Source organism: Podarcis filfolensis, assembly GCF_964270895.1.
Source record: "Podarcis filfolensis genome assembly, chromosome: 1".
NCBI lineage: Eukaryota > Metazoa > Chordata > Lepidosauria > Squamata > Lacertidae > Podarcis > Podarcis filfolensis.
Genome location: NC_139604.1, coordinates 86,336,083 through 86,359,162, shown reverse-complemented (window position 1 = coordinate 86,359,162; position 23,080 = coordinate 86,336,083). Strand labels below are relative to the sequence as shown.

The 23,080-nt window shown below is 40.5% G+C and overlaps 1 protein-coding gene across 3 annotated transcripts in view; it reads left to right on the top strand.

Annotated features, from left to right (window-relative positions):
- The window catches only part of AMBRA1 (autophagy and beclin 1 regulator 1), a 145,814-nt gene that overhangs the window by 74,654 nt on the left and 48,080 nt on the right, over positions 1–23,080 (top strand). The gene's annotated exons all lie outside the window — the stretch shown is intronic.

Genomic DNA, 23,080 nt, shown 5'->3' with positions numbered 1-23,080 from the left:
TCTTTTTGTTTGCATCTCTAAACTGGGAGTGTGTGTGTCACAATTTGGTCCAGCATGCAGAAAAACAAGTTGTGAAACTTATCAAATGCCAAAAAATTAATGTGTCTAAATTTTTTGGCCCAGGCCAAATAGCCCTCTTAGGCCCCCACCCCCCTGAATGACACTGTGTCTGCCTACCTGGCAACTAAGAGTGCTATTAGAGATCTTTCTCTAGGTGCCCTTTCCAGTGGTATTTAGGTTAGGTGATGGCTACTGGAAGGAGGGCCTTTTCTTTTATTGTATCCCATGTATGGAAGGTGACATCTGCCTTCCACCTTCTCTGTAATGCTTCGGAAGCCAGACAAACTTTGTCCTGATGCTCTGGGCTTTTTGTAGCTGATTTATATTCAGTTATGTTCTCACAATATCTGTATGCTTGTTTTGGCTTAATAGTTTGGTTTATGGCTTTGGGGGTTACTTTCTTTGTTTGATGCAGTGGTGTACTTTTTGTTTTATCTACTGGTTTATCCCTTCAGTAATGGTTTTGATTTTTTTTTTTTAATTGTGCTCATGTCATATATGTTGAAAAGGCTCATTTGCAATATTCAAACCAGGATTTGGAAATCATCTGAATACAGCAACTGTGGTTTGTAAGAAATGATTTCCTGTTAGGGAATTCTGCATCTGTACATGGCTCTTTAATTGATTATCCACTCACTTTTTATGTAAGCTACTCATTCAAGTGAATGAATTGTGATACATTTCACCCCAGTAGGAATCTGAACTGCTGTTTAAACGCCTTAGGTAAATGGACAATTAGTGGTGGTATGCTGGCTATATTCTGGCTGTTGCTTCAATAATTAACCCAATTACCTTTTACTTTTTTCTTTAATGATGAAAGTGAGCATGTTAACAAGCTGGTTTAGTTGCCTTGGAAACCATATTCCAAGTAGCTACTCAGACTTTCTCAATGTTCTGGAATTACACTTCTTCTGCATTCAACCCTTTCAATACTAAATTTTCTCCCTTCAATTAAGGGTCTCTGGTAAGACGGATTTTGTGTTATAATCTCCTAGGTTCTATTACCCAGAGCCAGTTTCTCTGGTACTATTAGTTGGACAGCAAAACCAGGATGTGGCATTTTATTGAGCATTTCACCTAGTTTTGCTAAGATGGTGTTTAATTAATGAATGACAAATGTACAAGGTCACATGTACCCTTATATAAAGCACTGAGTTCAACAAATATTGCCAGTTCCTGCCTTTCCTCTCTTTTGTTTCTCTGATGTCATCTTGACTTGCTGGGACTTTCACCATAATGTTATGTCACTAAGTGTATTATAAAACAGGGCCAACCATCACTTTTAAAATTCTAAACCTGTTCTGTGTTGATACCTGTATAGAAGTGAGTCAAATACTACCAAGCCTATTGTAAGACAGGTTTTCTGCAAATGAAATAATTGATGTAAGATATTTGATACTTCTGCTGTCTCAGATGACCTCTTCTAAGCAGTAAACACAAGCTGACACTTAGTGATCCTTGATAAGGTGGTTGTAGTCCATGGTGCAGCTAGGCCAATTGGCATACTTAACTTTAACCATCTGCTGTGCTGGGGGCAGAATCACACAGGATGTCAAAAGTGAATTGACAAATCATCTGCATATTAATTAATGCACTGAGACTCATTGGGTGAATGCATAAACTTTAAGTGTTGAGTTTAATCCATAATAAACTGGCCAGTTCCCATGGTTTATAGTAGAGCATAGCCAACTTTTACTTACATCAATGTACAGTGGACAAAAACGGAATCTGGAGAATGGTAAAACTAAAGATGCACTTTACGGTACAGTGGTACCTCGGGTTACATACGCTTCAGGTTACAGACTCCGCTAACCCAAAAATAGTGCTTCAGGTTAAGAACTTTGCTCCAGGGTGAGAACAGAAATCGTGCTCCGGCGGCGCGGCGGCAGCAGGAGGCCCCATTAGCTAAAGTGGTGCTTCAGGTTAAGAACAGTTTCAGGTTAAGAACAGACCTCCAGAACGAATTAAGTACTTAACCCAAGGTACCACTGTGTTTAAAGTGATGTCTGAACCTAGCTTGTGTCTTAAACGTGCTGATGTTCCTGTTTCCCTGTTCTCCATTTTGATCTTTGCATTCTGAAGATTAATGCAACAGTATGGAGGATAGTCTTTTGAGCAGTCCTGGTTTGTGTTCAGAAGGATACACCAAAAGAATCTAGGAATATGCAAATGTTTTTAGCATTCCTGTGTCTCCTTTTACATGGGAGGAGATATTCTGTGACAGCATGTCTCTGTCACTGTAGAGAGGAGAATGTTAGGAAATTATTAGCTTTCTGTTTGGTAATTATCACTATCATATGGGGAAGTGGGTACTGGCATCATGATTACATTGCTAATGACAGATCAGAGGATGTCATTTCACTGCTTTTTCAGACTATGAATATAGACCTTTGGCCTTCATGTTTACTTATTCAAGAATTCTCTTACTAGGAGTTAAGAGAGACTTTTTTGAAAGATCTAAGCAAGGCCAAGTTGGTCAAAAGGTTTTTGAGGTGCTGCAGGCAGCTTTCTTCAGTGAATAGTTTTATTTGAATGAATATAGCTGCTTGTTGAAGCTTTTTTCAGATGTCGTTAGTTTAGTTTGAAGTCCAGAACAAAAGTATAGTAACTGGCAGAAGCTAGCTGAATGGCAAGGCTGCTTCACTGGAAATAAACACCTGAAGAGTGAGTAAACCAGTTGAGCTTTTGCTGTGTGTTGCTACTTCTGCTATTTGAGCCAGTAGTTCCTCCAAGTTCTTCGCATTATTTTTTTCTTAATAGGGACCTAGTGATATGTTGAAGGCAGCTGACCACCAACTCACCAGTCCCTGTCTTACTAAGTGTCTTATGGAAGTTTTTTTTAATGCTTTCACTCAAGACTTAATCCCAACTTTACTCTGAGGAAAAGATAGGCAGTTGCTTGGTTTTGTTAGCTGTTTTATCTTTTAAAAAGTTGACAGTGTTGTCATTCCTGTGGACTAGATAAAGCAGGTGGGTATTTCTCTGTACTTTCATATTCTACAATTGGTTCTGAGGAAAGGGGCTGAGGTGAGAGTCAGGAGCCTGTTTGGAAGAGAATATAGCTCACAGGCCCCTTTCTAATTAGCATCCTTCCTCCTGATCTTTACATTGCTTGCTATTGTGACTTGGGGCTTATGCCAACCAAGTATTATTTAATAATTCTCTTTGATGTCTTTTGAAAGAAACTAACGAGCAAGGCCTAATTATGGAGAACCTTTTGTTTTTCAATCTTTAGGCTGGTGTAAACATAACACTGGCTCTCGGGTTTCTGTTTTGCTAACTATGGTAAGCAATCTCTAGAATGTGTCATCACAATCACAGTAGCCAACAATGCAAAATAATTTCTTAATCATTGCTAATCATTATGAATTTGGGAATTGTTAATCATTACAAATTTCCTAAGCAGGCTGGAGAGCCAGCATTGCACCTATGCTGCCCCTGTTTCAATGAGACTAAGCATTCAATTAGATGCACTAATGGAAGTTCTGTGTTTATACATGATGGGCGGTTCCATGCATAAAGAAGGGAATAGGGGCTTGATTTTAAAAGCAAAAGGGGCACACAGACAAGGACTTCAGTAGAACCCGCTGTGTACATCTCAATACTGGAATTGTTCTTGGTTGGTTTTGTACCCAGAAAGCTCCTTTTATCTTTAAAACTGAACTATTCTGGATAGTGGTAATGATGTGCATGCTTTTTATTCCACCATCTGTCACCAAATATGTGGTGTATTGTGGGCAAGCTAGGGTTTACAATTCCATCATTATAGTATAACATGCTGGATCCCTGTCACATAACCATATATTTAATGTACTTTTTTTAAAATAATAATTTATTATTTATACCCCGCCCATCTGGCTGGGCTTCCCCAGCCACTCTGGGCGGCTTCCAAAAAAATATTAAAATACTGTAATACATCAAACATTAAAAGCTTCCCTAAACAGGGCTGCTTGCTTCTATTGTCCTTTTTGTGTTCTTGCTACAGTCATTAGGATTTAAATAAAAATACCAATATATAGCCTTCTTAAAAAACAAATAAACCCATATAGTACTTGTCTATAGGCATGGGAGAGACAGACCAGGGCTTGAAATAGAAAACAAATATATTGTAATTATTTTGAAATAGTTTTTATTAAAGATTTTCTTAGTTTACAAAAGTATGTGCATCACTTTTTTCAGTTTGTGTTTTTTACAGATCAATTACATTTGTTGTGAGACATTGGTGATACTGTAATTTGTTAAAGCTTAAAAATAATATAAATAATATTTATTCACAAGTTGATTACATAGCAGTAGTTGATAACTGCATATAGTACTGTTGCTTTAAATAGGTGTTTGTGCAGCAGTAACCACCACCACCACCACCACTAGCCCATTACCCTTTCAGCTCTACCCTTAGTTAAATTACAGACTGGTAAGGATGCATCAAAGTCTTCTCTTCCTCACAGACTTTTTACATGGTCTTCACCAGAAGTCTTGTCTCTAGTTGGATATTTGCTGTTTTTGCTACCTGCTGATATAGTGGCCTTAGCAATTCCCAAAGGAGGGCTGCTGCAGTCTTCTTCCCTTCTTTGCAAACTGTCTTAGCTTCTGCCTTTATTGATTTCATCTTTAGGGCATTGGCTCTCTCCTCTTTGTCATCTGCTGGTTAACTACCAGACTTCCTCATCTCCGGGTCCCTCTGTGGGCTCCCCCTGGCGGTTGCTATTGCTTCTTCCAGTTTCTGACTCTCTCAGGTTTGATTTTCACTTCTTAATAAGTCTCTTGTTAAACTCATCTTTGAATCTCTTCATAGTCCCCCAAAGACTGGCCAAGTCGCTCTCTGACTTCAGACCATGAAACAGTTCGGAGCTTGCACTTTGCATTCTTTCCAGCCACAGGCTTCCAGCAATTCACCAAGTTCACACTGGAATTCCAAAATTTCATTGGTGTAGAACTATTAAATAATAGGTTTGAAAGGCATATCCACATATCATATTCCATTGAATCTTATAAAAGCTGTGGTGTCTAGCATAAATGAAACCTTCAGATTTCAGCATCGGAATCATTGGCTCTTGGTATACAGCAAGCTGAAGCCCAATACAACATAACTCTGACTTCTGTTTGAAGTACAAAACCAGGCTTTTCTTCTTTCACACACTTAATTATTTGCAATTTGAAGTTTCTAAAACAGAACATTTTAACATTTAAATTTCTCATCAGAAATATGAGGGTCACAATGGGGTAATTCCTTATTTGAACACTCAGAACTGCCAGCATCTCATCTAGTTTAGGCTTAATGTTTCTCGTTCATGGATCTGCTGAGTGAGAGACTTCACCAAGTTCTTTTTGTTTTGTTTCAAAGAATCGTAGAATAGTAGAGTGGGAAGTTTTTATTTTACAAGGTTTGAACCCACTGCATAGCATTTGTCTCAGAGTGGTATACAGTATAACACTATGATTCATTACAATTCATTACAATCAAAACATGACCAGTTAAAAACAGCAGAAAAGGCAGAATAAATAGCATCTAGTGAAACCAATTTCCATGTCAAAAGAGCAAAGGCAGTAATACAGCTGTTTGGATTGCCACTTAAATTAAACTACAAACGCTCTGTTAGGCTTTGCAATAGTTACGTTAGCGGGGAAACTATTTTTGGGGAGCTTGGATCACAAGTTTGACCTGGAGGAACGGATGCAACAGGTTTGAGAGTCCTGCCAAGCTGGAGGTTCCCCATGTTTGACCTAAAGGTTGCTCAGTATCAACATAGTGAAAGAGTCAAAGCCAGAGCTCTGCCTTGTTACAGGTTTTAAAAGTGGAGCTTCCACAGTTTTGTTCTCTGTGATTGTGTAAATAGGGAGCTGCTGATATCGTTAAGAGAGGCTGATCAAGTGTTGTAAAGACAGAAAGGTATTTGTGATCAAAGGGTTGCATTATTCTACTGCTTCACTATCTTGCCAAAAATGCATCTTTCTAGTTATCAGTAAGCTGGAAGGGATGTGTATTTGCAGCATTGCTCCAATCTTTGTGGGCGATGAAGCCCCTTGGGACTTTGTGTCTCTTTGTAGGCGTTAAAGCTCACTTAGTCAGCCATAAAAGTACTTTCTCACATTCTGTTGGATCTTTTAAGAGGGCATTACCCGCAGCACACAGTTTTTGCACGGAGGAAAATAATGACTAATGCGCGAAGCCCCTTGAAACTATGCATGAGTTTGTGACCCCCCCCTTAGTGGTTCACAGTAGCACCATAGATGGGCAATTGAAAAAGCATTAAAAAAAACTTTTCCCCTTCAAACTTGAAGCTGAAGGCTAGCAAAAAGATAAAGGTATACCCCACTCAATCTATCAAAATTGGAGGGCACTCCTATTTTATTCACACACACAGTATATCCTTTCTAAGTATGAATGCTCTCAAGACGACCTTATGACCAGGGAATTTGTACACTATATAACTTTATTTTAAAATGTATGGAAGCCTGTATTTGAATATTTTGTGCAAATATTGTTATTCATTTCTGTTCCTTGAGCAGACAGTGAATACATAACTCAGAGATGATGAACAAAGGGTAGGATCTTAGTTGATCATTACAGTGAAGCTTCACATTGATCACACCATTATTTCTTTGTTTTACAGAGCTCATAATCAGGTTTAGGGAAGCTTTTTGTTAAACAGAAATGAAGATCATATGGATTTGATTAGGCCTTGAACAATGCTGCATGTACAAGCCATTGATCTCATAAACTATTTCTTTTAAAATTAAATGATCTTAAAACGCATCTGGTGACCAGTCTTTTGTATTTATTTCTGCCATCACATGTGATTCCCCTTGTAGCTGTATCCTTTTCATGTGTTCACACAGAAAGACTTTAGGTTGGTAGTATATGGATCCTTCCAGTCCGGTTGTAGGTAAGACAACTGCTCCATAAATATCTGAGGCCAGCAAGATTATTTAGGGCATGTACATGCAGGACTAGCTCCAGGATAGTATGTAGTTCTACCTCCTAGACCAAAAGGGTTAACAGCCTCCAGCATTTCTTTAAGGGTGATATGCCTGCCTTTGAACAGCCCTGTTCATCCTGACTTGCAGGTGTGTAACCCACAATTGTACTGGGAGACCAGACCTTGTACTGGGAGAAATACATTTTAGTATGTACAACACATTGGTCTTCAGCAAAAGGATGCCTACCATCTTGCATGGATCCACTCCATTTCTTAACTGCAACTGGGGGTGGGGTGGAGAGCTGATCAGCAACCATTGGAGGAAACCCCGAGCTCCCGCCAAGATTAGCGAGAACTGGAGCACCATGGTGTCAGAAGGCAGGGCAGTAGGCAGCAGTTTCCATTTAACTCAGGTGATGAAATGGAACAGGCTGTCCTTGTGTCTGAGGCTGCTGGGAACTCTTCTCACTATAAGTCAACAGGCACTCATCCCTGGCAGGTAGATTGGTATGTACTTGCCGCCGAGTTTTGCTGTTGCTTCCCTGCTGCTGCTGTTACTGTGTTCCCTGACTTTAGTTTGGTTGGACTTTAGTTTGGGAGCTGCAATGAATACATGATCTGAAAAGTCTTCTGATAATTCACAATCAAATATTATCCTTGTGAAGAGAATTCCATGTGTAGAAGAGCATTAATACACAGTCTCCTGGTGTCTTCCATGCTGTGTGTGGACATCTGAATAAATGATTTTTTTTTAATTCCACGTGCACCATGTAACTGTTGGCAGGGCCCCAGGGAGCTTTTGACAATTGGAAGCAGACTCTGTATGGGTGCGTGTGTTTGCTTCATGCGAATAAAGAGCCACATCTTCAACTTTCTATTTTTCTATTGTTTCCTTATGGGATTCCATGTGGCAATGTCTTATTTGTTTGCATGCTTGAGTTGCTATGCTTTTAATTTGTGTTGGATGTTTGCTTTACCTTTGTCTCTTCAGTAAGTTCTCTCCTTACATAGTGCTTTTTTAGGGGTGGGTGGGTAATCTGCAGTCTCTTATACCAGATTGCCTCCCCCCTTCCTTCCTTCCTTCCTTCCTTCCTTCCTTCCTTCCTTCCTTCCTTCCTGTTCTACCAAGTCAACAGGCTTAGCTGTCTTTTCTTTAATCTGCTGTTATTCCTACTTTATTTTAACTTTGTTTCTTTTGGAATTGCCTTCCTTCCTTCCTTCCTTCCTTCCTTCCTTCCTTCCTTCCTTCCTTCCTTCCTGTTCTACCAAGTCAACAGGCTTAGCTGTCTTTTCTTTAATCTGCTGTTATTCCTACTTTATTTTAACTTTGTTTCTTTTGGAATTGCCAAGAGTGCAAAAGATATACTTGTGGTCAGGTTGACAGCAGCATTTTCTGGGTCAAGTACACTCTATATGCATTGGGCCCTCTGACTCACTTGCAAAAGAAGACACAGATTTACATAAAATTTGCGTACGTTTTGTGTCATATACAAACTTGTATCATCTTTTGCAGGTGGAGAGGAGGATCCACCACATACAAACTGCATCAGTGTCCTTAGACTTTTAGAATGAGCAGGATGCTTGGTGGCCCTAAATCTGTAGTTTCTTGGCCTGTGAAAAGTTAATTTGTTTTTCTTTTTTATGTTGCTCTGTACATTCTATTATAAACTACTATGGAATTTATAGTTAGTTATCTTGATAGATGTAGCTGTAGTAAACATTTTTTCTTACTAACAGTAGTAGCTCATTTCTTTTCCTGTCAAAATTTCTTACTATTTCCTGTTAGCAACTTGTTCAAAGAAAAATGTTGCTGTTATGCTGGATAGCCACTTTGTGGTCAGTTCTGCTTAGTGGTGTTTTGAAATATGTTGAACTAATTCAAGTTGGATTAAGGTCAACTCTGCCCTGAAAAGAAATTCAACTTACTTGAAATATGCTTTTTTTGTCTGCCAAGGGCTAAAAGCTGAGTAGCTCCTATGTATTTTGCCCTAAGCTGAGGTTTGATTTATAACTTGCCTGAGACATATTTTTCAACTCTATGACTTAAACAAAAATAAATAAATAAATCCAACCCCAACCCCTGGATTGTGATCAGATATAGACAGGCACTCCTAAACTTACTGACTTCCAATGGACTTAAGTCTGTTTGAGATTGTGGTCATAATATATAAAGAGATAACATACTTCTCTCCTGGCTTGTGTATCTATTATTCAATTCTGTTAAATCCTGCTGAGTTGTAACAGGTATGGACTGACATTCTGCTGAGCCACTAGCATAAGCAGATATTGGATAAATTAACCATTTAACTAGGTACTGACATGTAATTCTACCTGTTGTCCTGAACTGTACATCCAAGCACTTTAACTCGCTGGATTTTCTGCCTGTTAAGTAGCTTTCCTTTTCTTTTGTATTGGTATAAATTTCACATCACAGATGGCACTAATGTTTATTCAGGGCCTTCCCTAAAGCCCACAGATCTTCATCCTTCCAGCTTATTTTTATTTTTATTTTTAATGCTTGTATCATTCCTTTGTATCACAGGTAGTCAAGTTTAGCTCATAAATTTCCTTTCCCCACAAACCGGAGTGAACAGTGACCATGTTAAAACAGTAAGTATGGTCACGCCTTAGGAGTTAACTGGTTTATGGTATCATGAGATTTTTATAACTTTATCTTCTTGGGGCAATGGTATAAATTGGGACCCTATGAATCTACCTCCTGAGATGGAAAATAAAAGTTTCCAGCTAGGCCCCAGAAGACCTAGGTCCCACCCTGTACAGTCAACAACTTCTGGCTGCATTTCAACCATTTTCAAGAAGGTTGAGTCACCTGCTACTTTTCAGGTCCTGAGAAGGCCCTGTTTCCATTCCACCTGGTTATTGTAAGAACTTCGCAATAGGGTGGTGCTTTGGGTTAAACCACAGAGCCTAGGACTTGCCAGTCAGAAGGTTGGCGGTTTGAATCCCCGCAACAGGGTGAGCTCCCATTGCTCGGCCCCAGCTCCTGCCAACCTAGCAGTTTGAAAGCACGTCAAAGTGCAAGTAGATAAATAGGTACCACTCCAGCGGGAAGGTAAACAGCGTTTCCGTACGCTGCTCTGGTTCTCCAGAAGCAGCTTAGTCATGCTGGCCACATGACCCGGAAGCTGTACGCTGGCTCCCTCGGCCAATAAAGCAAGATGAGTGCCGTAACCCCAGAGTCAGCCACGATTGGACCTAATGGTCAGGGGTCCCTTTACCTTTACCTAATGCAGGAGTTTGCTGTGTTTTCTTCCTTACTTGTCCCTTATTCCTTTTGTGTTCTGTATTTTTAGATTGTAAGCCTGGGGACAGGGATTGTATTGTGTTAGCTGATATTTAAAATACTCGGGGAGTTTCTGGCTGAGATTGGGGTATAAATGCTTTAACTTGTTTAAAACCAGATCTTTTGAAAGGTGTTAGGAGTTGCTGAGGCTAGAACAGGGAACATCATTAAAACATTATCGACTCATAAAATACAGAAAAATTAACAAACACAGAATTTCTTGTACTAATGTGGTCTAGTAGTTATTTATTTATTTTACTTTTTACCCACTCTTTACCATAAGGTTCCAGGGAGGGTTACAACACTGCGAAGAGGCTCTGTGTTTACATACTGGTTGTATAGGTCATTGTCAGATTGCTTAAAACTTTAGGACCAGTAGATCTTCAGATTTTTCTTACTTAAAGCTGCACTGGCTCCCGGTGGAGTACAGGATCAGGTTTAAGGTGCTGGTTTTAACCTTTAAAGCCCTATACGGCCTAGGACCCTCGTACCTACGGGACCGCCTCTCCTGGTATGCCCCACAGAGAAACTTACGGTCGTCAAATAAAAACATCTTGAAGGTCCCAAGCCACAGAGAAGTTAGGCTGGCCTCAACTAGAGCCAGGGCTTTTTCGGCTGTGGCTCCGATCTGGTGGAACACTCTGTCACAAGAGACTAGGGCCCTGCGGGACTTGACATCTTTCCGCAGGGCCTGCAAGAGAGAGCTGTTCCACTAGGCCTTTGGCCAGGGCACAGCCTGAATCCCTCCCTAGGCAATCTTCGCGGAGCTCTGGCCCAACAGTTGCCAGTGGCTTGATTTGAATTTATAATGAATGATTTTAGACTGTTGTTTGTGCTGTACTTTTGTACTGTTTTATTGTTGTTAGCTGCCCTGAGCCCGGCTTCGGCTGGGGAGGACGGGATATAAATAAAATTTATTATTATTATTATTATTATTATTATTATTATTATTATTTATGTGCCATCCTTCATCCTATTAGAATTTGAGGTGTACAACAATTTCTTCCAATTGGGATTCCTCCTAGATATAGTCTGCTGCCCTTTGGTCTTACCTAATCTCTTGATACCTCTGTTTTTATTGTCTTTCCCACTTATTTGCCACTTTTCTGTTCCTATACTATTCTGCTGTCTTGTCCCAACTTTCCCATACCCTAGCATCTGCTCAAGCTCCCTTGCCATCAAATTTGGGAAGAATCGTAAACTACTCCCTCAGGCACTGTCCTTCAGCCTGGTGTCTTTCAGACAAGGTGAATGATGCTGCTCGGGCTCAGCAGCTGGCCTGGGAGCCATCACACTGGGTAGTGGCTCTTAATGAGCACAGAGTGCTCTAGGTGTGTAATCTATAGTAGGCACGAGCTGTCAGCACTGGTTTCCCTCATGACCATCTTTACAAAAGCGGGTTTATTTAAGTTGTCAAGAACTTCATTTTTATTAATGAAGCTCCTATTCCCCTATGGGTGTGCTATTAGCCTTAACATCCCCTCACATTAGTATGAATTCAGTTCAAGTAAATACTTGTAGAGCAGAACTACTCCAGTCATACAGTGCTAATCGGGTGTAGTGTATATATTTTAACTTGGGCATGTTGCTCACTGGCAATATCTTATCTTGATTTGTCAGATTTTGACTGTATGTAACTTAGAAAAATCAACCATGGGCAGGAAATCTATAGAAAGACTCAGCAGAGGAACAGAGGGGAAGGGATTGTTTGTTGGATTCCTGCTACCAGTTGCTCTGCATTTCATTTGCTGCTTCCAGGATTGAAAGTTGGAGGCAAATCTCAGTAGAAAGAAAGGGACTCAATAGACTGAAAGGAAACTCAAGTGTCCTGCAGCCGAGCAATACAGGCAATTTCTTCTTCTGTTGTTGCTGCTGCTGCTTCTTTGGTGATCACTTGTAGCCGAGTAAGATTATCTTCCATGAACATGGTCTTAACAGTGAGTCCATAAGTGACTGTGGAGGCCAATTCTGGATCCACATGTCCTTCCACAGTGGGCACATAGGTTTTTGGGTGGGAGTTGATCATGGTGAGGGTTTGCCTAATGCGCCTTCTTCTCAGCACTTATCTCCCTTTCATCCTGAGTTTGAGTATCTTCAAAGTCCATGACACCTTTGGTAAAAGCTGTTCTCCAATTGGAGCGCTCACATGCCAGTGTTTACCAATTGTCTGTGTTATACTGTATATTTTTAGATTTGTCTTGAGAGAGTCTTTAAACCTCTTTTGTTGACCACCAGCATTACGCTTTCCACTCTTAAATTGGGAATAGAATAGCTGCTTTGGAAGACGATAATCAGGCATCCACACAACATGACCAGTCCAACAAAGTTGATGTTGAAGAATCATTGCTTTGACACTGGTGATCTTTGCTTCTTCCAGTATACTGTCATTAGTTTGCCTGTCTTCCCAAGTGATATGTAAACTTTTTTGGAGACATCATTGATGGAATCTTTTGAGGAGTTGGCATTTATAAGTGGTCTATGTTTCACAAGCATACAGTAAGGTTGGTAGTACAATAGCTTTGTAAACAAGCATTTTGGTTTCCCTGCGAATGTCCTGGTCCTCAAACACTCTGCACTTCAGTCAGGAGAAAGCTGGGCACAGTAATCCAGTCAGGGGGGTAAAAAGGCAGACTATGTTTAGGAGACCTTTTCTAGCCCCTCCCCCTATTCGGGGTGAGCAGAGTGGATCCTAAATAGGACTGCTTAGTCATGGATACAGCTGCTAAACTACTCAACTGCCTCATTCCTTGAGTCAGAACGACTGAATCTGTATCCACTGCCCATGTGCGGGTTCATGACTAGGGTCTTCCAGATTTCACGGTCCTGCCCCCGTTACCATTTGCCAATCGCCATGGGACTTTTTTTGGGTTTCGGTTTCGGATGGGTTTTTGGAAGACACCTGTGTGTAAATTTGTTTTATTTGTGTAGATCAGTGCACGCTGACCAACGCACAGTCTTCCACCTGTTATCTTCCACCTGTTCTGCTGCTGAGGACTTTTTGGATCATTCTTTGTCTAGCTCCTACCCTTTCACGTTACCGCCTTGGGTGACCTTGCTGGGAGTACAAGACTTCAGATGGCTTCGCTCACAAGGGTCATAGGAACATGCAAACCCACTCACCATGACACGGTGATGATCCAGTGTGTGAGATAGGCAATGTGCATCCACTGCGACTCACCTTCCATTTCTGTCTGGGGGCTACTTTAAATGGGTACACAGTGCACCTGATAGTGAGGACATAAAGCCCCAAATAAAAACTCCCATTGGGGCAAGAAAAGCATTGAGACAAGCCTTAAGCCTAGTAGGGAAGACATCTCTTTTGTCCCTCCCTTACCCACTCTAAATCGAAATGCAATAAACAGCAAGAAGGCAGCCCTTAAAGTAAGTGAGGAAGGCACGTTGCCTTTACACTTCCCCTCCTATCAAAATGCTCTCCATGTCTGGAAAGGCATCTCCCCTCATTGCTTCTCCCACCCCTACATCAAAATGTCATTTGGGTTAAGAAAAGGGGGAAGACAGCCTCCTCACTCCACCCCCCCCCCCATAAATACACTTTCCGGTTGTAGTAAAAGTGGGAAGGCAAACCATGAGTGGGGCAGGGAAACTATCACCACACCTTATTGGTCCCTCTGAGGAGGGGAAGAGTTCACTGCCCAATTAGTTGGAGTGGAAGAGCACGACTCTTGCATCTGCAGGAATATAATATTTCTCTATAGTTTAAATTAAAATTAATTAATTTTAATAAAGCTCAGAGACTGTGGACGGCAGTGAAGGCCTTTGTGTGCAACAGGTTGGTGACTCCACCATATTCCTTCAGTCTTCAGAATTTTGGGTAAGTTTAACCACTCTCTCAGTTATGCCCACACAAGCTGAGACAATGAAACAATGCAGAGCGCCTTTCTGTGTGCTTCTATGAACAGATGTAGAAGTCCCCTGAAGACCTGGAAACACCTAAGCCAGAGCGGAGTTTGGAAAGGCAAGATAGCTTTTGTGTTGGAACAGCTTTCGGTGGTTCACGTTAGGTTCTTAGAAGTCTGAGCATTTGGCATGTATTTTGCCTCATTTTTGTCTTGAGCTAAATGCTGTTTAAAACATCAGCAATAGCTCCCCCGAGCATTAAGGACAAGGCAGTTGAGAAATTGGGACAAAAATAGTTACATTTGCTCTATGGAATAGTTCTCTCACACAGCCCTTGATATTCTTCTTTGACAGATATAATACTTTGTGGGAGAGAGTGCTCTCACAATAACTTGGTAAGATTAGAACATTAACATAAATATTTTGGACTCTGTTATCTTGAGCCATTGACCCTACAGCAGGAAAATAAAGCAGTTCTATAAAGATGGTTTGTCAGTGAAACCAGTATAGTTAGTTAAAGACTCTGCAGCAAGCTTCCCTTATTAGTAGACAGTAAAGCAGGAAAGGATAGCTACTATGATTGCTCTCCAGTTGTTTCCTACAAGAAGAAAATATACAAATTAAAGTTTACTAGAAGAAGGGTAGTCCCTTTGTCCTGCACTGCAAGGCTTGCCATGTGAAGCATTTAGAATTAGCAGGCATATTTCATGCTCTGAAAAGTCAGAAAGAAGGAAGAGAGAGCTTTACACAAAGAACTGCCTGCCAGGCATAGATCTTGCTCTGTTTTTGTGCAAAGTATAAACAGTGATGTGTAGACTAAAAACCAGATTTCTACAGCATTTAATGAAGATGGAAAAGTAACCAGGCAATGAGATCAAGGGGTTGAACTACAGAGAGCAGCCTTTTATATGAGAGGCTCTGTAACAACGTACAGATCAGTTTTCTAAGACCCTGCCAGTTCACAGTGATTTCAGAAGCCCGCAGAAGAACTTCACTTCTTTGCTTTCACCTATAAGTTGAAAAGGTGAATAAAGGAGATGTGTGAACCTGTACTCTTGTTAAGTGATAGATGAGCTAGGCAAATATAAATGTCTTTACATTTGTTTGCAGTTAGTATGAACCCGTTGTTGTTAACCTTGAATTGCAGGATAACATAATCTTATTCATTTTCCATTGTTGTCTATATCTTGTGATGTGGAAAAGGGTGGCTAAATGTGATGTGACTAAATGGGACAGTGTCTGGGTGGTGAGCCCTTCCAAGAACTCAGATTGTAGTATAACACATGCCTTCTTGCCTATATTATTTCATGGAATTGAAGCTGATTTAAGGATACGGTGGTACCTCAGGTTAAGTACTTAATTGGTTCCGGAAGTCTGTTCTTAACCTGAAGTGTTCTTAACCTGAAGCGCACTTTCCCATTGAAAGTAATGGAAAAGTGGATTGATCCATTCCAGACGATGAAAAACACCCCCTAAAACAGCAATTTAACATGAATTTTACTTTCTAATGAGACCATTGATCCATAAAATGAAGGCAATAATCAATGTACTGTACTATAAAATAAATAAGATAGTATTGTAGATGAAAAAATTAACATTTATTTTTTTCTTACATGCACTGATTATAGTCATTGTTTGGATGGGGGCCTTTTATCCATTTTTGTAGTCACACAATCAACCCGTAGCTGAACTGAGCTCCACACAATCCCCAAAACAATGGCAGAAGGCAGAGTCCCCCAGAAGTCCCCCAAACGAAGGAACAAAGCAGAGACAAAGGCACAGGGCAGACTCACATAAATAAATCCCTTGCAGAATCCCAAAATTTTGCACTCTCCCCCCCGCCACAGGGTAGGTGGGCTTACCTGGTTAGGTGCCACCCATCTTTCTACAACTGAGAGTGGGGCAAGGGTTGGTAAAGGGCTTTTCAGCCAGGCTCATCTTTGTTTTCTTAACAGCTTCACTGCTCTTGGTCTTCGTTGTAAGTGTATCTTACCTAACTTCGGGGCTGGGATGTGACCTGCGGGGCATCCTGCAGATATCGGGGCCTGGCTCTCAGCATTCGTGGAGGCCTCCAAGAGCTCCCGCTGCTGGAGCCCAGTCGTGGAGCCTCCGCAGGCCCCGTCGATGTCCGGGTTTGACTCCGGGCAGCAGCGAGGCCTCCGAGAGCTCGAAACACTCACTTCCGGGTTAAAAAGGTTTGTAACCCGAAAAAACGTAACCCGAGGCGCTCGTAACCAGAGGTACCACTGTATGGAAAAACAAACCGTTGCTTGTAATAATTTCATTTACCTGCACTATCAGTGGTTACCTACATGGTTCACATAGTTCCAGAGTTGCCTTGATCCAACTTGATGCCCTCCATGTGTTCTATGTTACAGTTCCCATCAGCTCCTGCCACCACAGTATAGTGTTTGAATGCTACAACAATGCAGTACAGTGGTACCTCGGGTTACAGACGCTTCAGGTTACATACGCTTCAGGTTACAGACTCTGCTAACCCAGAAATAGTACCTCGGGTTAAGAACTTTGCTTCAGGATGAGAACAGAAATTGTGCAGCGGCAGCGCGGCGGTAGCAGGAGGCCCCATTAGCTAAAGTGGTGCTTCAGGTTAAGAACAGTTTCAGGTTAAGAACGGACCTCCAGAACGAATTAAGTTCTTAACCCGAGGTACCACTGTACATGTGAACTATATTCCACACGAGTGCCTTCCAATCCTGACTTGTAGGATTATTCTGGAAAGACTGAAATGTATTAGCAGTATGCTTTCAGTGCATAAGCCCTTAATATGTTGATACTTGTTTAGGTGCTGAAAAAATAGTGTGTGCTCCCTTCCCTGAAATAATTCAGCTTCTGGTCATAGTGGTTGATAACCTTTGCGAAGCTAATTCTGAGCAAGATACTATGTTCAGTTGCTTGGCATACATGGTTGACAGAGAACTTAATTTTGGCAGCCAGATATGTTGCAGTTCTAAGAAATTCACTTTTCCTTTATAGCAGGCTTCATCAAACTCAGCCCTCCAGATGTTTTTGGCCTACAACTCCCATGATCCCTAGCTAGCAGGACCAGTGCTCAGGGTTGGTGGGAATTATAGTCTCAAAACATCTGGAGGGCCTAGTTTGAGGAAGCTTGCTTTATAGCCTTCCCAATGTGATTTTACGGTGAGCATCTTAAACACAATAGCTTTCCTACACAGCACTTCTGCATGGGAAAAAAGCCTGTACGGTTTTCACATTGTGGCTGCACATGATAGATCTACATGTTACCTTTATTCTTTTGTTTTTTTTACAAGCAAGTACTTGCAGTTTAGCAAAACTATACCGGCTGAGGTCACCTTTGGTGCTCTGTGCCACTAGTGCATGGCAAATGCCTCAGTAGCATATAGAGATACTGCAGAGGAGTTGAGTCTATACCTGTTAAACTACAGGCAAATAATTGCGGCCTGGCACTTATAGAAAGATGCTTGACCATTGCAACATCAAGGTGTATGGCAGTGATGAATCGGATGGCGGGAGGCTGCACTCCCAAACAATGGTGGGGACGGTGTGTGTTTGTGCGAAATGGCTGGTGGATATTTAAAAGGAGTACATGGCAATGCCAAAAATGTGCTCTTTATATGAAGTCCATGTTTTATGAGCACTGTTGTCCCATTTGTACTAAAAACAGATAGAATCATCATGTCCCGTGATCAAGCACAGCCAGTTGTTCATATCACTAGATTCTTTCCTGGTGTATCAAGAAAAAAGATTGGGATTAGACCAATAGGAAATACAATTGCTGCAGAACACATTGTACAAAGAGCTAACAATTAATGGAATAGAATTCTGGAAAACAATGCAGCACTTCATGAATACTCTGGAGAAGTGTTGAAGAGCCTACAATTTGCTCATGGAAAACAAATGTTACAAATAAAATTAAATCAGTTGCATTCAGTAGGTCCCATCACAAATCATTGCCAAATAAAAACAGAGAAACATCTTCATCTAAATAGGAATCTATGCTATAGCAGTTTTAGGAAAAACATCTCTTTTTGAAAACTGTTCTTGTCAGGCAAGTATCATTCAATATTCTGGCAAATCCTTCAAACCTAGAAGCAGGGGAGAGCACACTGATTAACTTATTCTTTTGTTTCTTGTCTCAAGATCCTACTGAGGAACAGGTTATATAACAACAAACAGCCTGTGTAATTGTTTGAAAATTTGATTTTTTTCCTTGTGTGAAGCTTCTGTCTGCCAAATAGTATTCCCCAACCTAATGTTTTCTAAAATGTGCCACCTTTTGGGTAATTGAACATGCCTGCACCATTTGCTGCATGTCCCAGAGTTAGGTTTTCATTCCCTAATACTTTATCAGGCTGCTCTCAACATATGTTGGCCCCAACATGTTGGCCCCATAGTAAGGGCCAACAGCCTTTTGAAATGGCTGTGTGGCTGTACATCAGGGGTATATATATATATATCAGGGGTATATATATATATATATATATACTGTGTGTGTATATATATTCATAGAAAGTGAAAAACTAGTTAAAAGCAAAAATAAATTGGAAACAAACATCAGCAGACCGTTGTGGGGGATGTATTTAATACACAAGCCAATTTTAAAATACCTAACTTGAACTGAGTGACAGTTAAACAAAGTTTAATCAAGCTTTTCCAAAGTAAGAGAAACTAGCAGTTTTTCTGAGTAATTCTTTTAATGACATTGATAGGTTTTTTCTAGGAGAACAATGCTGCACAAAGTCTTCCAAATTCTCTATACTTGTGAATAATTGCTAGTTACCTTTGTAAGTTGTGTGATGGTGTGAGGGGGGAAATTATATATGGACATAATACTAAAGCATGGCATTATAGTACATGAACAAGCATAGGATATATCACATCTACAGTAATAATAACAGTATATTTAAAACTAAAAATGTGCGTCTTTGGCAAGACTGTATTTTTTTAAAGGCATGCTTTCCCCAATCTGGGAGATCCCCCCCCCCCGGTAGACTTGCATCACCTTCCACTTCCTATAATAATTTAACATTATTATATTTGGATTAAGCCTTTGATATTTTGCATAAACCATATTCCCAGGTAATTAATTGGAAAATCTCTTCATGGGATTGTACATTTGGGTATTTTTTCTTTCACAGGCCTACCCATGCTAAAGCTTTTCATTTGGGTTTGTAAAATTGTTTTTATAAACTGAGACTTCACTAAAATCTTTCATCAAAATTATTAACTTTTAAAGTGAATTATCGCTATTAGTTACAAATAATGCTACATAGTCTGTGAATAAGTTGACTTTACGTTCCTCGAATCCTACTTTAACCCCCTTAATTGTTTTATTACATTTTGTGGCTTCAGCTAAGGATGCACTAAAACAATAATGGAGTGGGAGAAGCCCTGTTGTGTTTCTGTTTTTAAATACAATATATTTGAGTTTATCTCATTAACAGAAACAAAAGCACCCTGATTTGCATAGATTATCCTAACTCTTGTTGAAAAAGTTTCACGTAATCCAATATTTTTATATATTTATTAATAAAGATTTTTTTTTTAAGGCCCAGTTTACTGTTGCTGTCAAATGAGCCTTCCTTCAGAGGAAGTGCAGCCCCATCATATTGGTTGGATATAACAGATCCTAATGTACTATGTTTTACAAATGGACTTTCCATTCCACTCCTGAAGTTTAATTTTTGGAATAGTAAAACTGTCAAATCAGTCAAATCGCAGAAAACTACTCCTTTCTCTGCTGCCCTCGCCCCTACTTTTCTTTCTAAAATGGTTCTTCACCTTAGACTTGTGGCTAAGGAAAAAAATGCATAGACTTTTTTACCATGAAGGCCAAGATTGCTAAACCAAAAGCAAAGTATTCTTGGAATGTTCTCTTTGGATCAGAATGTCCATTCTTTACCATCACTTGGCTGTTCCAAAGGCATACCATCTGGGCTGGTCCAAGTTTATATACATGCACATGTGATGTATCACTCAAATGTTGTCGATTCCACAATATGCTTCAAAAGCACACATCTTCTAAATGATGGATGGATGAGTTGCATGAAGGCATTGCGCAACAGGGTGAGCACAACCCCATTTTGTTGTTGAAGTGCTGATTTCCTCCCATGACTCTTCTGTCATATGTTGACTGAGAGCTGTTGGAGAAGGAGGGGTACTGCAGAAAGGATTTATCTTCATTTCTGTCATCCCCCAGTGTTTATTATCCAGTGATAGACAGACGCAGGAAAGTTGCCAATCAAACCCACGTTTACTGCATTTCAATTGCTCTTCAGCTTGCACTTCAGCATTTTGAAATCTAAATAATCTTTGAATAGAGGTTGTGATTTTTTTTTCACAGTAGTGGCAAGGAGCAGACCATTGAGCTTTCATCAGTGCTAAAATACTTCTACTGGTCACTTTAAGTTAGGAATGGTTGATGCTACAGGTTTTTGGATTACAGCTCTAATCATTTCTGACTATTGGCCATACTAATGGGGGTTCGAATACAAGAGCACCTGAAGGGCCACACGTTCCTATCCTTGCTTTTATGTAGTTGCAATTAATATTTTATCCCACTGATTTCTGCTAAGAGTTCACGTAGCCTCTAAGGTCCTGGGCCAGGAAGCAACATGGCTGAGTAAAATGATGTTATCTTCTTATGTTTGCTCAGTACTGTTTGGTTCTTACATTTGCTTTACCTGCATATCCTACAAATGCAACTGAAATTACTATACAGTGGTACCTTGGGTTAAGTACTTAATTCGTTCTGGAGGTCTGTTCTTAACCTGAAACTGTTCTTAACCTGAAGCACCATTTTAGCTAATGGGGCCTCCTGCTGCTGCCACACCGCCGGAGCACGATTTCTGTTCTCATCCTGAAGCAAAGTTCTTAACCCGAGGTACTATTTCTGGGTTAGCGGAGTCTGTAACCTGAAGCGTATGTAACCTGAAGCGTATGTAACCCGAGGTATCACTGTATAGACCAAGCAGTGTATTGTGGAGGACAGGTCTGATGTGGCAGAGTGCACATTATGAAAGCCCTTATTTTTGCTAGGACATACTGTATTCCTTAAACTTGTTGTGGAATTAGGTGGCTGCCCAAAATTGACTAGTTCATGCAAAAGGGCTGATAGATGCATTTTAAAAATCTCCCTCTTCAATTCATTGTCTCTCTTTCCTTTTGGCTTTCTATTTCATGTGTAAAATATATATATATGAGGACATTAGAGTTTCCCCTCCCTGTGCCTTTCTTTCACAGTACTCTGCTTCTTGCTAGGTTTTGATAAGCAGAGGCCAAAAGGAGAGAAGAATGGAAAGAACATAGACAACTAGGCCTGTTCACCTTGTATGCTTTCATGCCTAGCAGTGCATAGCAAACTTGAATCATCTGCCAAAACAATTGGACTGTCTGGCATGTAGCACAGTCTGAATTACCTGGATTTTTTTTGTTCAGCATTGGAGTTGCAAATTCTCCTGTAGCTTCCTTCAAAGAATATAGTGATTGGAATATAATGTTCACAATGTTTTAGCTAACTGCAGGCTTCACAAGATCTAAGGGGGCAATTCAAACTGCCAGCTGGCATCATCAGGGCTGAATGGAGAGGGGTAGATGGGCAGAAAGTGGTGGAGAGGGGAAGGAAAAAAATATTTGCTTCTCCAGCTCCCAGGCTGATGCAGTCACATGTTGGTATCAGGACCAGCTCAGGATCCAGCAAATCCTCTGCTGGCGGAGCCCCACAAACACCCCTTTTAGGGGGGCTTCCAGCCAACCCTGCTGAATAATAGTTCTGATAACACGGGAAGGAAGAGTGTTGTTGCACTGTTGCTCTCAAGTCCTACTTGTGTGCTTCCCATATGTATCTGGTAGGCCACTGACAAAGCAAGATGCCTGCTCCAGAAGGCTCTTCTCATGTCTGGGCAAGCACTTTGGAGCACTGCTCAGTGATGAAACCGGGCAGGGCTAGGAGGATCACCTCTCCCTCATCCAAACACCATTCTGCATGGTAAATTTTGGTGGGGTGGGATGAGGTGGATTGTTCTGTCTGACAGACATGGCACTGCCTCTTCTCCTCAAAACTCACCTTTTCCACATCACCTTTAGCTTTATCACATTTATGTTTATTTTCAGCTGCAACTGATCTTTGAAAAATAAATGTAACTGTCTTTTCCCATATTCTTCTCAACACTTGACTCTCACACCTTTTGCATTCCCCATTGTCTTATTTTAGATTGTAAACTCCTTGAAGACAGAGACCTGACTATTTTTGCCCATGTATTTTTGCCTGTTTTGACCATTCTATGTTAAGGCATTAGGTAGTGTATCTGTATGGACAGAAAACTTAGAAAGTTATGCTTCCTTGGCACTAGGGATGCCACTGTTGGAACCTTGAAGGTTCCAAGATGGCAGAGGTATTGGCTGGCTTAGACGGCAGTCTGCGTCAGGGAGGAACTTTTTAGAGTGAATATATGCTTGGTTCATAACACAGCAGCATATTGGCACAGGCACAGATTGATTGTGCTATGAAACAATAAAAATAAAAGACTTTTGAATACATGCCCTGTGGAAACTTGGATGACACCAATAATTTGTTCTTTAGCCTGGGTTTTTTTCTGGGTAACATTCTTGGATATTGCTTCTGTTGGCTTTACAGATGGATTTAATGTGTTCTTTTTGTATTGATGCTGTATTAGATTTTTTATTTTATAAATTATTTAAATAAAATAAATTCACTGTCATGTTGTATTCATTTTAGTGCAGGATTATGTATTATAGTTACTGGTTTTGCAATTTTTCAGTATTTTTCACAATTCCAGGGTGAATACAACTCTGTAACCCTGACGATTTATTGTTGCTTACCATTTAAAGTCTTCCAATGATGTTATCGTTTGACTGGGTTTTTAGATGCATCTTTCTTATTTCTTTGGCTTCCATGTGTCCTCTGACTTGCCTCTTT